Genomic DNA, 17,309 nt, shown 5'->3' on the forward strand with positions numbered 1-17,309 from the left:
CAATAACCACATCCAAATTAAAACTAAATTATAGAACAATTAACCTGGAGAACCATCTGAAGACCAACTGAACAGAAGTCCTATAACTAAGCATATAAAGAAGAAACCACGTCAAGGCTGGTAGGAGGGGTGGAGATGTGAAACAGGCTGGCTCCACACCCATGAGTGGCAGTTCAAAATTGGAAGGGATATCTCAGCTGCAGAGGTCCCCCCCCATGGATCCCTGCCCTACACCAGGATCCCTAGCCCACAGCATCAGTGCCAGAAGAGGAGCCCCCACAACATCTGGCTGTGAAAATCAGCAGGGATTCAGTCCATCCCGGTAAGATGGACAGTGGCTGGAAACCCACACATCCTCTTAAAGGGTCTAGATTCACGCACTCACAGGCACTCACTCTGGGCTCCAGTGAAGGGATAGCAGCTTGGGAGGTGCCAAAGACATACAAGGAGAGACTGAGTTGTGTGGCTTCACAGAGAGGGCTAGAGGGATACTTACCGTTGTCTTTGTGTTGAGCCCTACCCCAACATGGCCAAATCTGTATCCACATTAGCCTGGTGAACAACACTTGCCCACTATGGTGACTTCCTGAGACCCCACCTCACCCAACTCTTGTACTGCCTAAGGCTCTTTCAGTAGTTAGCCTTACAGGGAGCTGGTAGACAGCAGCAAGCCTCAGGATACCCTGGGCCTTTTTCTGAACTGCCTGAGGCTTGGTACTGGTGACAGCCAGCCTCAGTTCATACTGTGGCCTCTCCCATGTGCCTCCAGGTACACCACAGGCAGCTACCAACTGCAGCTCACTTGGTAGCTCCTACCAGGAGCCCTGGGCTGGTCACAGGCAGCAGCTGACCTTGGCCTGCACCAGAGCACCTCCCAAGAGGCTCAGGAACCAACACACAAGGAGGCCAGCTTCAGATCACAAGGCACCACCCAATTAGCCCCACAAGTGGCATACCCAAAGGTTGGTCTTGGCAGGCACACAAGCCTGCTGACAAATCCCACGTTATGGGGTCAGCCCATACACAGCAGCTCATATGCTGTGGGCATGGCCAATCCACACAGCCACAATGCCTGAGAGTCACTCCCACCCACTGATGTGCCAACAGCAATCAATGCTCAAGTACAACAGGAGGGCACACACAACAGGAGGGCACACACAACCCACACAAGAATAACTCCTGGAGCACCTGGCTCAGGTGATCAGGGAGACTTTGCCACTGAGCCCCATGTGACACCTACTACATAAGGCCACCCTGCTAAGTGTGGGAGACAAGCAGATCTACCTAATACATAGAAACAAACAGAGAGGTGGCCAAAATGAGGAGACAAAAAGAAAAAAAATGTGTCCCAAATGAAAGAACAGGAGAAAACTCCAGAAAAAGCACTAAACAAAATGGAAGTAAGCAATCTACCAAAGACAAAGTTCAAAACACTAGCTATAAATATGTTCAAGGAACTTAGTGAAAACTTCAAAAAACAGGTCGTAAGCATAAAAAAGAACATAGAAACCATAAGAAAGAACCAGTCAGAAATGAAGAATATAATAACTGAAATAAAGGATACACTAGAGTAATCTACAGCAGACGAGATGAAGCAGAAGAACAAAATAGGCAATTTGGAAGACAAGGAAGTATAAAACTCCCAGTCGGAACAGTGGAAAGAAATAAGAGACCTCTGCGACAACATCAAGTGTAACAACATTCGCGGCATAGGGGTACAAGAAAGAGAAGAGAGGGTGGCTGGTTAGTTCAGTTGGTTAGAGCATGGTGCTGATAGCTCCAAGGTTCGATCCCCACATGGGCCGAAACTTGAGAGACAGAGAGAGAGAGAGAGAGAGAGAGAGAGAGAGAGAGAGAGAGAGAGAGAGAGAGAGAGAGAGAAGAGACACAGCAAGGGATTGAAAACCTATTTGAAGAAATAATGACAGAAAACTTCCATAACCTGGTGAAGTAAACAAAAATACAAGCCCAGGAAGCACAGAGAGGCCAAAACAAGATGACCCCAAAGAAGCCCACACCAAGACACATCATAATTAAAATGCTAAAGCTTAAAGAAAAAGAGAATCTTAAAAGCAGCAAGAGAAAAGCTGTTAGTTACCTACAAGGGAGCTCCCATAAGACTTTAAGCTGATTTCTCAACAGAAACTTTGCAGGCCAGAAGGGATTGGCACAAACTATTCAAAGTGTTGAAAAGCAAGGACCTACAACCAACACTACTTTACAAAGCAAGGCTATCATTTAAAGTTGAAGAAGAGAGATGGACATACAGCAGAAGCCACCTTGAGACTGGTAGGAGGGGCAGAGACGCAGAACAGGCTGATCCCATACCCGGGTGCGACCATTAAAAATCGGGAGGGATATCTCAGCTGTGGAGGTCCCCCCCCTGAGGACCAAGGGGTCTCAGCCCAGGGAAGAGAAGTCCCCACAATTTCTGCTTGTGGAAACCAGCAGAGATTGTGACTGAGAGAGATGGAGGGCAGCTGCACTTCCAGGTGCTCCTCTTAAAGGGACAATGCACAGACTTACTCACTGAGGGAATCACTTACTCTGAGCTCCAGTGCTGAGGCAGCACCTTGAAAGTCAACAGGGGCATATGGGGAGGAACTGAATTGTCTAGTTTCAGGGTGAGAACTGGAGGGACAGCTTTTTTCCTGACAGAGGAGGTGGCAGAAACTATTGTTTCTGTGTTGAGCCCTCCCCATCCCTACATGCAGACACAGGCAGCCGCCATATCTGAGGCTCCATCAAACTGGCGATCGCCTTACGTATGCACTGCCCTACTGATTCCCTGAGACCCCACCTCATCGAAATGTTGGGCACATCCGTTGCTTCCAGTGGCTTTTCCATATAAACAGCCTGCTTTGGATCATGCTGTGGAATTTCCTAAAATCTCTCAAAGGTTCACAAAACCCAAATAAGCAGCATCTGGCTTTGGCAAGTCCTGTACATCTGGCTGAGCAGCCCTAAGTCCGGCACTAGTGACAGCCAGCATTGGTTCACGGCTTCGCCTCTCAAGATACCTCCAAGTACAGTGTGGGCAGCAGCCATTTCTGCATTGCTTTGTGGGACGTGCCACGTGGCCCCAGGGAGGGCACAGATTGCAGCTGAACTTGGCCTGCAGTGGTTTCCCTCCCAGGAGGCTGGCAGGCCCAGGAGCCAGCTTCAGACTGGGCCAGAGAATCACCCTGCCACCTCCAAGGACGACACACTCAAAGGGCAGACTGGGCAGACACCAGAGCCCTGCTAAAGCAAACCCTACTGGGTAGGGTCACCTCTGCACAACAGCTCCTCCACTGTAGTCAAAGCCAGTCCAAACAACCAATGATCAGTAGGTTAGATGAAGCAGAGGACTGAATCAGCAATTTAGAAAATAAGGTAGCAGAAATTAGCCAAAAAGAACAGCAGAAAAAAAAGGAATCTAAAAAAAAAAATAAAAATGAGAGTTTAAGGGACCTCTGAGACAACATCAAGCATACCAACATTCACAACATTGGGGGTACCAGCAGGAGAAGAGAGAGAGCTAAGATTTGAAAACCTACTTGAAGAAATAATGACAGAAAACTTCCCAAACCTGGCAAAGGAAATACATATACAAGCCCAGGAAGTGCAGAGTCCCAAGTAAGATAAACTCTAACAGGCCCACACCAAGACATGTCACAATTAAACTGCCAATGCTTAAAGACAAAAAGAGAATCTTAAAAGCAGCAAGAGAAAGAGACAACTAGTTACTTACAACAGAGCTCCCAAAAGGCTATCAGCTGATTTCTCAACAGAAACTTTGCAGGCAGAAGGGATTGGCATGAAATATTCAAAGTGATGAAAAGTGAGGACCTACAACCAAGATTACTCTACCCAGCAAAGCTATCATTTAGAATCAATGGACAGATAAAGAGCTTCCCAGACAAAAATAAGCTAAAGGAGTTCATCACTACCAAACCAGTACTAGAAGGAATCTTAGAGGGACTTCTTTGAGACAAAAGAAAAAAAAAGATAAAAAAATATAAATAATAAAATGGCAATAACTACATATCTATCAACAATTACCTTAAATGTAAATGGATTACATGCTCCAATCCAAAGATAGGGTGGCTGAATGGATAAGAAAATGAGACCCTTACATATGCTGCCTACAAGAGACTCATTGCAGATCAAAAGACACACACAGATTAAAAATAAAGGGATGGGTAAAAGATATTTCATGAAAATGGAAGGAAAAAAAAAGCTGTCATAGTAATACTTATAGCAAACAAAATAGACTTTAAAAAAAGGCTATGTTATGGAAGGCAGTGTGGAGGTTCCTCAAAAAATTATGAATAGAATTACCATATGACCCAGCAATCCCTTTCCTGGGTATCTACCAAAAAAATCTGAAAACATTTATACATAAAGACATGTGTACTCCAATGTTCATTGCAGCTTTGTTTACGGTGGCCAAGACATGGAAACAACCAAAATGTCCTTCGATAGATGAATGGATAAAGAAGTTGTGGTATATATACACAATGGAATACTATTCGGCGGTAAGAAAAGATGATATAGGAACATTTGTGACAACATGGATGGATCTTGAGAGTGTAATGCTGAGCGAAATAAGTCAGACAGAAAAAGCAGAGAACCATGTGATTTCACTGATATGTGGTATATAAACCAAAAACAACAAAAGAACAAGACAAACAAATGAGAAACAGAAACTCATAGACACAGACAATAGTTTAGTGGTTACCAGAGGGTAAGGGGGTGGGGGGTGGGAGAAGAGGGTAAGGGGGATCAAATATGTGGTGATGGAAGGAGAACTGACTCTGGGTGGTGAACACACAATGGGATTTATAGATGATGTAATACAGAATTGTACACCTGAAATCTATGTAATTTTACTAACAATTGTCACCCCAATAAATTTTTTAAAAAAGGCTATAAGAAGAGATGAAGAAAGACCCAGTAATCGCACTTCTGGGTAATTATCCAAAGAAACTCAAAATGTTACTTTGAGGGGACATGTACATCCATATGTTAATTACAGCATTGTTTACAATGGCCAAGATGTGTAGGTAGCCTGGGTGTCTGTCGATGGATGAATGGATAAAGGGTAGGCAGTACATATATACAGTGGAATATGGCTCAGCCAGGGAAGGAAATGGGGTCTCACTATCTGAGGTGGCATGGATGGACCTGAAGGGTATTTTGCTGAGTGAAGTATTTCATACAGCAAAAGACAGATTCAATGTGATTTCGCTTATATGTGGAATCTGTAGAACAAAATAAACAAACTGTTAAAACAGAAACAAACTCATATATACAGAGAGTCTTTTGATGGTTTCCAGACAGGAGGGGGGTTGGGAATGTGTGAAAAAAGGGAAGGGATTAAGAAGTACAAATTGGTAGTTACAAAATAGTCAAGAGGATGTAAAGTAAAGCACCGGGAAAATAGTCAGTAATATGGTAATAACTGTGTATAGAGCCAGGTGGGTACTAGACTAGTCGAGGGATCACTTCTTAAATTATATAAATGTCTAACCACTATGCTGTACACCTGAAATTAATATAAAATAATATTGAATATTAACTGTAATTGAAAAATTAAATAAAATGGGAGGGAGGTGAAGGGGAATAAAAGGTTCAAGTTTCCAGGTATAAAACAGATAGGTCATGGGGATGTAATGTACAGCATAGGGAATACAGTCAATAATAGTTTGATAGCATACGAGGCCTGACAATTAAGTTGGCAAACTCATCCTAGAAAAAGAGCTACATACCTCATTGCTGAATATCACTATAGTCACCTTCGAAGTACTCCCCTTGGGAAGCTATGCGTGGACACCAGCGCCTAGTCCACCCTTCAAAGCAATTTTGGAACTCTTTTTCTGGAAAGGTGATCAGAGCTGTCGTCATATTACCCTTGATGTCCTGAATGTCATAAAAATGTCTTCCTTTCAATGTTTCCTTTATCTTCACGTAAAGAAAGAAGTCATTGGGGGCCAGATCAGGTGAGTAGAGAGGGTGTTCCAATACAGTTATTTGTTGACTGGCTAAAAACTCCTTCAGAGACAGTGCCATGTGAGCTAGTGCATTGTCATAATGTAAGAGCCGTGAATTGTCGGCAAAAAGTTCAGGTCGTCTAACTTTTTCACACAGCATTTTCAGCACTTCCAAAGAGTAAACTTGGTTAACTTTTTGCCCATTTGGTACAAACGCATAATGAATAATCCCTCTGATGTCAAAAAAGGTTAGCAACATCGTTGCAACACAGTTCACGAACTTAATTGTCTGACCTCGTAGTACGGTATTACATGGTTGCTAGACTTATGGTGATCATTTCCATAGGTATATAATACTGAATAACTATTGTGTACACCTGAAACTAATATAATATTGTATGTTATCTATGTTTTAATACAAATCTTTAAAGAAAAACGAAGTTGAAGGAGATATAGAGTTTCCCAGACAAAAGAAGGCTAAAAAAATTGATTACCACTAAACCAGTATTACAAGAAATGTTAAAGGGACTTCTTTAAGAAGAAGGGGGAATAAAAACAGAACATAAAGATGTATAACAAAATAGCAATAACTATGTATCTATCAATAATCACTTTAAATGTAAATGGATTAATGCTAGAATGAAAAGACATAGGCAGCTGAATGGATAAGAAAACAAGACACATACATATGCTGCCTACAAAGAGACCCACTTCAGATCAAAAGACACACACAGACTGAAAGTACATGGATGGGACAAGGTATTTCATGCAAATGGAAATCAAAAAAGTTGGGGGTAGTAATACTCATATCAGACAAAATAAACTTTAAAACAAAGGCTATAACAAGAGAAAAACAGGATCATTGCATATGATAAAGGGATCAACCCAACAACATTTTAAACATTTATTCACCCAACATAAGAGTACTTAAATGTAAAAAGCAAATATTGATCGACATTAAGGGAGAGAGCGACAGTAATACTCATTATAGAGGAATTTAACATCCCATTGGCACCAATGGACAGATCTACCAGACAGAAAATCAATAATAAAATAGCGGCCTCGGGGGTGGCCAATTAGTGCAGTTGGTTAGAGCATGGTCAAGGTTGCAGGTTCAATCCCCGCATGGGCCACTGTGATCTGTGCCCTCCTTAAAAAAAAAAAAAAAAAAAAAGCAAAATGGCCTTATGTGGCACACTAGACCAGATGAATTTTATTGACATCTTTAGAGCATTTTACCCCATAGCAGTAGAATATACATTCTTTTCACAGGCACATGGGACATTGTCCAAGATAGACCACTTGTTAGGCTACCAAACAAGTCTCAATGCATTTAAGAGGACTGAAATCATATCAAGCATCTTTTCTGACCATGATGGTATGAAACTAGAAATCAAGTCCAAGGGGAAAAAAAACACTGAGAAACACACAAACACATGGAGGCTAAACAACATGCTACTAAAAAATGAATGGGTTAACAATGAGATCAAGGAAAAAATCAAAAGGTACCTAGAGACAAATGAAAATGAAAACACAACAGTCTCAAATCTACGGGACACAGCACAAGCAGTTCTAAGAAGGAAATTCATAGCAACACATGCATACTGAAAGAAACCAGAAAAATCTCAAATAATCTAACCTACCACCCAAAGGAACTAGAAAAAGAACAGTAAACAAAGCCCAAAGTGAGTACAAGGAAAGAAACTATAAAGATCAGAGTGGAAATAAATGAAATAGGGTCTAAATAGGGTCTAAAAACACTCCTCAAAAGATCAAAGAAACCAAGATCTGGTTTGAAAAGACAAACGAAATTGAAAAACCCTTAATCAAACTCATCAAGAAGTAAAAAGAGGACCCATATAAATATAATCAGAAATGAAAGAAAGTGACCACGGACACCACAGAAATAACAAAGGATTATCAAAAACATTATGAACAATTATATGCTAACAAGTTAAACAATCTGAAAGAAATGGATAAATTCCTAGAAATATACATTTTTCCAAGACTGAATCAAAAAGAAACAAAATCTGAACAGACCTATTACTACTAATGAAATTGAATCAGTCATCAACAACCTCCCAACAAACAAAAGTCCTGGAACAGATGGCTTCACAGGTGAATTTTACCAAACCTATTCTCAAATTATTCCAAAAAATCCAAGAGGAGGGAAGGCTCCCATGCTCCTTCTACAAGGCCACCAGTACTCTGATTCCAAAACCAGAAAAAAGACATTACAAAAAAAGAAAACTATAGGCCGATATCCCTAGTGAGCATAGATGCAAAAATCATCAACAAAATATTAGCAAACCAAATTCAGCAATACATTAAAAACATCATACATCATGATCAAATGGAATTCATTCCTGGTATGAAGGTTGGTTCAATATCTGCAAATCAATTCATGTGATACATCACATAAATAAAATGAAAAATAAAAATCATATGGTCATGGGGGCCGGCCCGGTGGCTCAGGCGGTTAGAGCTCCATGCTCCTAACTCCGAAGGCTGCCGGTTCGATCCCCACATGGGCCAGTGGGCTCTCAACCACAAGGTTGCCAGTTCAATTCCTCGAGTCCCGCAAGGGATGGTGGACAGCGCCCCCTGCAACTAAGATTGAACATGGCACCTTGAGCTGAGCTGCCACTGAGCTCCCAGATGGCTCAGTTGGTTGGAGCGCATCCTCTCAACCACAAGGTTGCCGGTTCGACTCCCACAAGGGATGGTGGGCTGTGCCCCTGCAACTAGCAATGCCAACTGGACGTGGAGCTGAGCTTCGCCCTCCACAACTAAGACTGAAAGGACAACAACTTGAAGCTGAATGGCACCCTCCACAACTAAGATTGAAAGGACAACAACTTGACTTGGAAAAAAGTCCTGGAAGTATACAGTGTTCCCCAATAAAGTCCTGTACCCCTTCCCCAATAAAAAAAATAAAAGTAACAGAAACAGAAACTCATAGACACAGACAATGGTTTGGTGGTTGCCAGAGGGTAAGGGGTGGGGTGGGGGGTGGGGGGTGGGGGGTGGGAGATGAGGGTAAGGGGGATCGAATATATGGTGATGGAAGGAGAACTGACTCTGGGTGATGAACACACAATGGGATTTATAGATGATGTAATACAGAATTGTACACCTGAAATCTATGTAATTTTACTAACAATTGTCACCCCAATAAATTTAATAAAATAAAACTAAAAAAAAAATCATATGGTCATATCAATTGATGCAGAAAACATGTTTGAAAAAATTCAGCATCCATTCATGATTAAAAACTCTCAGCAAAGTGGGAACAGAGGGAACATATCTCGTCATAATAAAGGCCATATATGACAGCAAATATTCTCGATGGGGGAAAGCTAAAAGCACTCCCCTTAAAACCAGGTACACTACTTTCACTACTTTTATTCAACATAGACTGGAAGTTCTAGCCACAGCATTCAGACAAGAAAAAGAAATAAAAGGCATCCAAATTGGAAAGGAGAAAGTAAAATTGTCACTATTTGCACATGACATGACACTGTATAGAGAGAAACCCAAAGATTCCACCAAAACAACTATTAGAACTCATAAATGAATTCAGTAAAATAGCAGGATACAAAATTAATATTCAGAAATCAGTTGCATTTTTATACACCAATAATGAACTATCAGAAAAAAATTAACAAAACAATCCAATTTATAATTGCATAAAAAATAAAATATCTAGGAATAAATTTAACCAAGGAAGTAAAAGGCCTGTACTCAGAAAATTACAAGACATTGAAGAAAGAAATTGAAGAAGATACAAACAAATGGAAGCATGTACTATGTTCATGGATAAGAAAAATTAACTTTGTTAAAATTTCCAATCAAATAATGAAATCACCCCCCCCAAAAAAATGTCCATAATACCCAAAGCAATCTACAGATTTAATGCAATCTCTATCAATATACTAATGGCATTTTTTTTTCCCACAGACTAGACCAAATAAAAAAATTTATATGGAACCACAAAAAACCCTCAATAGTTACAGCAATCTTGAGAAAGAAGACCAAAGTTGGAGGTATCACCCTACCTACTATCAAAATACACTATAAGGCTACAGTAATCAAAACAGCATGTTATTGGCATAAAAACAGACACATAGATCAATGGAATAGAATAGACAGCCCACAAATAAATCCATACCTATACGGTCAATTAATCTATGACACAGGAAGCCAGAATATACAGTAGGGTAGAGGCAATCTATTCAATGAATGGATTTGGGAAAATTGGACAGATACATGCAAAAAAATGAAACTGGAGGACCTTCTTACATCATATACAAGAATAAACTCAAAGTGGATTTAATACTTAAATGCAAGACCTGAAACCATAAAACTCCTACAAGAAAACATAGGAAGTAAAGTTTGAAATTGCTCTTAGTTATATTTTTTTTTCCATTTTAAAAAATTAGTTTCAGGTGTACAAGCAACAGTGATTAGAAATGTATATGCCTCACAATGTGATAACCCAAATACGTTTATTAACCATCTGACACTATACATAGTTTTTACAATAATATTGACTATATTCCCCACACTGTACTTTACATCCCCATGACCCGTTTGTAACTACCAATGTCTATTTCTTAATCTCTTCAATCTTTCTCGCCCAGCCCCACAACACTCTTCTCATCTAGTAACCATCAGTTTGTTCTTTGTATCTATTAGTCTGTTTCTATTTTGTTTCACCGTTTATTTTGTTCTTTAAATTCCACATAAAAGATCATATGGTATTTGTCTTTCTCAACTGACTTATTTCACTTAGCATAATAGCCTCCAGGTCCATCCATGTTGTGGCAAATAGTAAGATTTCATTCTTTTTTATGGCCAACTAGTATTCCATTGTACGTATGTACCACCGCTTCTTTATCCAGTCGTCTATTGATGGACACTTGGGTCGATTCTGTATTTTGGCTATTGTAAATAGCACTGTAGTGAACATGGGATGCATATATCTTTTCAACTTAGTGTTTTGGTTTCTTTAGATAAATACCCAGGAGTGGAATTGCTGAGTCATAAGGTAGTTCTATTTTTAAGTTTTTGAGGAACCTCCATACTGTTTTCTGTAGTGGCTGCACCAATTTGCAATCCCACCAACAATGCATAAGGGTTTCCTTTTCTCCATATCCCCACCGACACTTGCTGTTTGTTGATTGATTGATAACGGCCATTCTGACAGATGTGAGGTGATATCTCATTGTGGTTTTAATTTGCATTTCTCTGATGATTATCAACGTTGAACATCTTTTCATATGTCTGTTGGCCATCTGTATGTCCTCTTTGGAGACATGTCTATTCAGAGCCTCTGTTCATTTGTTGATTGGATTGTTTGTTTTTTTGTTCAGTCCTATGAGTTTTTTTTTTAATTTTGGATATTAACCCCTTATCAAATATGTATCATTGGCAAATATATTCTCCCATTCAGTAGGATGTCTTTTCCTTTTGTTGATAGTTTCCTTTGCTGTGCAAAAACTTTTTAGTTTGATGTAGTCCCATTTTATTTATTTATTTATTTATTTATTTTATTTATTTATTTATGTATTTCTTTTTTTTTTTAATTAAATTTATTGGGGTGACAATTGTTAGTAAAATTACATAGATTTCAGGTGTACAATTCTGTATTACATCATCTATAAATCCCATTGTGTGTTCATCACCCAGAGTCAGTTCTCCTTCCATCACCATATATTCGATCCCCCTTACCCTCATCTCCCACCCCCCACCCCCCGCCCCCCTTACCCTCTGGCAACCACTAAACTATTGTCTGTGTCTATGAGTTTCTGTTTCTCATTTGTTTGTCTTGTTTTTGGTTTATATACCACATATCAGTGAAATCACATGGTTCTCTGCTATTTATGTATTTCTTTATTTGTTTGTTTGTTTAATTTATTTTCCCCATGCCCAAGGAGATATACCAATAAAAATAATACTAAGGGTAATGTCTGAGAGTTTATTGCCTGTTATCTTGTAGGAGTTTTATGGTTTTGGGTCTTACATTTAAGTCTTTAATCCATTTTGAGTTTATTCATCTACATGGAGTAAGAAGGTGGTCCAGTTTCCCCAGCACCATTTATTGAATAGACTGTCTTTACCCCAAGGTATATTCTTCCTTCTTTTGTCATAGATTAAGTGACCATATGGGCATGGATTTATTTCTGGGCTCTCTATTCTGTTCCATTGATCTATGTGCCTGCTTTTATAGCAATACCGTGTTGTTTTGATTAGTATGGTCTTGTAGTATAGTTGGATATCAAGTAGTGTTATACCTCAAGATTTGTTCTTCTTTCTCAAGATTTCCATGGCTATCTGGGTCTTTTTTGGTGCCGTTTAAATTTTAGGACTATTTCTCCTAGATCTGTGAAAAATGCCATTGGTATTTTGATAGGGATGACACTGAATCTATAGATTGCTTTGGGTAGTATGGACATTTTAACTATATTAATTCTTCCTATCCATGAGCATGGTGTATGTTTCCATTTATTTGTATCTTCTTTCTCTCTTCAATGTTTTATCATTTTCTGAGTACAGGTCTTTTACTTCCTTGGTTAAATTTATTCCTAGGCATTTATTTTTATGCAATTTTACATGGGATTGTTTTGTTAATTTCTCTTTCTGATAGTTCATTATTGGTGTATAAAAGTACAACTGATTTTTGAATATTAATTTTGTATCATGCTACTTTACTAAATTCATTTATGAGTTCTAACAGCTTTTTGGTGGAATCTTTGGGGTTTTCTCTATATAGTATTATGTCATCAGCAAGTAATGACAATTTTCCTTCTTCCTTTCCTATTTGGATGCCTTTTATTTCTTTTTCTTGTCTGACTGCTGTGGCTAGAACTTCCAGTACTATGTTGAACAGAAGTGGTTGAAGTGGGCGTCCTTGTCTTGTTCCTGATCTTAAGGGGACTGCTTTTAGCTCTTTCCCATTGAGTATGATATTAGCTGTGGGTTTGTCATATATGGCCTTTATTATATTTATATCCCCTCTATTCCCACTTTGCTGAGAGGTTTTGGTTGTTTTTTGTTTTGTTTTTTCATAAATGGATGCTGGATTTTGTCAAATGCTTTTTCTGTATCTATTGATATGATCATATGATTTTTACTTTTCATTTTGTTTATGTGGTGTATCACATTAATTGATTTGCAGATATTCACTCATACTTGCACACCAGGAATGAATCCCACCTGATTGTGATGTATGATGTTTTTAATGTATTGCTAAATTTGGTTTGCTAATATTTTGTTGAGGATTTTTGCATCTATGTTCATCAAAGATATTAGCCTATAGTTTTCATTTTTTTGTAATGTCTTTTTTCTGGTTTTTGAATCAGGATACTGGTGGTCTCATAGAAAGAACTTGGGAGGCTCCCCTTCTCTTGAGTTTTTTGGAATAATTTGAGAATAGGTGTTAAATTTTTTTTTTTTTTTGACTGTTTGGTAAAATTCACCTGTGAAACCATCTGCTCCAGGACTTTAGTTTGTTGGGAGCTTGTTGATTCCTCATTCAATTTCATTAGTAGTAACTGGTGAGTTCAGATTTTCTGTTTCTTGTTGATTCAGCCTTGGAATACTCTACACTTCTAGGAATTTATCCATTTCTTCCAGATTGTCCAATTTGTTGGCATATAATGCTCAAAGTATTTTCTGGAAAAAAATTTGTATTTCTGTGGTGTCAGTTGTGACTTCTCTTTCATTTCTGATTTTATTTCGGTCCTCTTTTTTTTCTTGATTATCAATTCTTGATTATCAAAGTTTTATCAATTTTGTTTATCTTTTCAAAGGACCAACTCTTGGTTTCATTGATCTTTTGTGCATTTTGTTATCCTCTTTTTCATTTATTTCCACTTTGATCTTTATTTTCTTCCTTCTACTCACTTTGGGCTTTGTTTGCTGTTCTTTTTCCAGTTGCCTCAGGTGTGAGGTTAGATTGAGATTTTTCTTGTTTTTTTGAGGTAGGCCTGCGTTGCTATGAATTTCCCTCTGAGGACTGCTTTAGCTGTGTCTCAAAGCTTTTGGGTCACTGTTATTTTCATTTGTCTTAATGAATCATTCAATTTCTTCCTTGATATCATTGTTAACCCACTCATTGTTTAGTAGTATATTATTTAGCCTCCATGTGTTTGTGTTTTTCTCAGTTTTGTTCCTTTTGATTGATTTCTAGTTTCATGCCATTGTGGTCAGAGAAGACACTTGCTATGATTTCAATTCTTAAATTCACTGAGATTTGTTTGGTGGCCTAACATGTGATCTATCTTGAACAATGCTCTATGTGCACATAAAAAGAATGCATATTCTGCTGCTTTGGGGTGAAATGCTCTAAAAATGTCAATTAAATTCATCTGGACTAGTCACTTACAGCCATTGTTTCCTTGTTGATTATCTGTGTGGTAAATCTGTCGATTGGTGTCAATGGGTTGTTAAAGTCCCCTACTATGATTGTGTTATTGTTGACATCTCTCTTTATATCTGTCAATATTTGTTTTATACATGTAGGTGCTCCTATGTGGGGTACATAGATGCTTACTGGGGTTGTCTTCTTGTGGGACTGATCCCTACATTATTATGGAATATTCTTCTGTGTTTATTATAGTCCTGTTTTTAAAGTCTATTTTGTCCGATATAAGTATTGCCACCCCATCTTTTTTTGTGTTTCCATTTGCATGAAATATCTTTTTCAATCCCTTTCCTTTCAGTCTATGTGTGTCTATCATCCTGAGGTGGTCTCTTGTGTGTATGGGTCTTGTTTTCTTATCCATTCAGCAGCCCTATGTCTTTTGATTGGAGCATTTAGTACATTTACATTTAAAGTGATTATTGATAGTTAAATAGTTATTGCCATTTTATTATTCATATTTATGTCCTTTTGTTTGTTTTCCCTCAACTTCTTAAAGAAGTCCTTTTAACATTTCTTGTAGTACTGGTTTAGTGGTAATGAATTCCTTTAGCTTTCTCTTGTCTGGGAAGCTCTTTATCTCATCTTCAACTTTAAATGACAGCCTTGCTGGGTAGACTAGTCTTTGTTGTAGGCCCATTTTTCATCATTTTGAATATTTCTTGCCACAACCTCTGGCTTGCAAAGTTTCTGTTGAGAAATGAGCTGACAGTCTTATGAGAGCTCCCTGTGAGTCTTTCTCTTGCTGCTTTTAGGATTCTCTCTGTCTTTAACCTTTATCATTTCAAGTATGGCGTGTCTTGGTGTGGGTTCATCTTGCTTGGGACTCTGCACTTCCTGGGCTTATATGTCTATTTCCTTTACCAGGTTAGGGAAGTTTTAAGTCATTATTTCTTCAAATAGGGTCTTGATCCCTTGCTCCCTCTCTTCTCTTTCTGGTACTCCTATGATGTGAATGTTGTTACTTTTGATATTGTCCCAGTGGTCCCTTAAACTACCTTCATTTTTTTTTTCTTTTTGTTGTTCCAGTTGAATGTTTTCTGATACCTTGTTTTCTAAATCACTGATTCACTCCTCTGCTTCATCTAATCTGATGTTGATTCCTTCTAGTGTATTCTTCATTTCAGTTACTGAATTCTTTATTTCTGACTTTTTTTTATGGTTTCTGTGCCCTTCTTTACGCTTACTATCTTTGTTGAAATTCCACTATGTTCCTTAAGCATTCTTTAAAAAACAAAACAAAACACTTTATGTATGTTTTTCCAGGACGCATCAGCTCCAAGTCAAGTAGTTGTTTCAATCCAGTTGTGGAGGGTGCAGCTCACAGTGGCCCATGCAGGAATAGAACTGACAACCTTGGCATTACAAGCACCTTGCTCTAACCAACTGTGCTAACCAGCCGCCCCCTTAAACATTCTTATAACCAGCGTTTTGAGCTGTCTCTGGTAGATTGGTTGCCTCCATTCCATTTAGTTTTTTTTTCTGGAGTTTTCTCCTGGTCTTTTATTTGAGACATGTTTCTTGTTTCCTCATTTTGGGTGCCTCTCTGTGTTTGCTTCTATGTTTTATGTAGATCTCCTATGTCTCTCTTTGCTGGGTGGCCTTATGTAGTAGGTGTCCTGTGTGGTCCAGTGGCACAGTCTCCCTAATCCCCTGTGTCTTCCAGGAGTGTCCCTTGTGTGTTGTGAGTATTCTGTTGTGTGTATTGTGTTGCAGTTGAGCCTTAATTCCTTATTTATTTTATTTCATTTTATTTATTTTTTAAAATAAATTTCAGGTGGATTAACTGTTTTTTTGTGTGTGTTTGTGTGTGTGTGTGTTTCTAATTTTATTGGGGAATATTGGGGAACAGTGTGTTTCTCCAGGGCCCATCAGTTCCAAGTCATTGTCCTTCAATCTAGTTGTGGAAGGCACAGCTCAGCTCCAAGTCCAGTCACTGTTTTCAATTGTAGTTGCAGAGGGCACAGCCCACCATCCCATGTGGGAATTGAACTGGTAACCTTGCTGTTGAAAGCTCGTGTTCTAACCAACTGAGCCATCCAGCCTCCCCTCCGATAGCTCAGCAGCAGCTTGTTGCCTTCAATCTAGTTGTCATGGGCACAGCTCACTGGCCCATGTGGGACTCGAACCAGCAACCCTGTTGTTCAGAGCTAGCGCTCTAACCAACTGAGCTATCCAGCCACTCCAAGTCTTAATTTCTTTTGGCATGTCAGTGGGTGGGGTAAACTTTCAGGCTGACTGACTCTGAAGATTGGCTACACCCAGCATGTATGAGCAGCTGTGTGTTGGCTAATCCCACAGAGAGGTATTCATCCAAGTGGGCTTTTATGCCTGTTGAGGCCACCCTTTTGGTGTGCTACTTGTGGGGCTAATCAGGTAGTGTCCTGGTATGGTCTCATGCTGGCCTCTGGTGTGTTCTTTATGGTGAGTCTTGGGAGGGCCTCCCATGCAGGCCAATTTCGGCCTTGCCTACGACCAGCCCAGGGCTTCCTGATAGCAGCTAAATGTTATATGCCATTGGTTGCTGCCTTGTTGGACCTGGGGACGTGTGTGGGTGGCCTTGCTGTGAACTGAGGCCGACTGCCACCAGTATAAAGCCAGGGGCTGCTTAGCAGAAGGCCCAGGGCCCCCTCGGCCTGTTGCCAGCTGCTGGCTGCTCGTAAGGCTCAGATGCTGAAAGAGCCTCCTTGGTGTGTGGGCTGGGCTGGTTGATCCAGTGTTGACAGTGACCCCACCAATCCCAGCTGAGTTGGATGGGGTGGTCCCAGGGAGTCACGGAGTATGGCCTGTGGTTTTCATGAAGTTAATGCAGATTCAGTTTTTGTGCCAGTGCTGAGCCTGGCAACTCTGCAAACTGGCCAGAGAACACCATGGCCAGCCACCACTTGCCTTGGGCCCAAACATCCAAA

The sequence above is a fragment of the Rhinolophus sinicus genome, chromosome X (assembly GCF_036562045.2).
Source record: "Rhinolophus sinicus isolate RSC01 chromosome X, ASM3656204v1, whole genome shotgun sequence".
Lineage (NCBI taxonomy): Eukaryota > Metazoa > Chordata > Mammalia > Chiroptera > Rhinolophidae > Rhinolophus > Rhinolophus sinicus.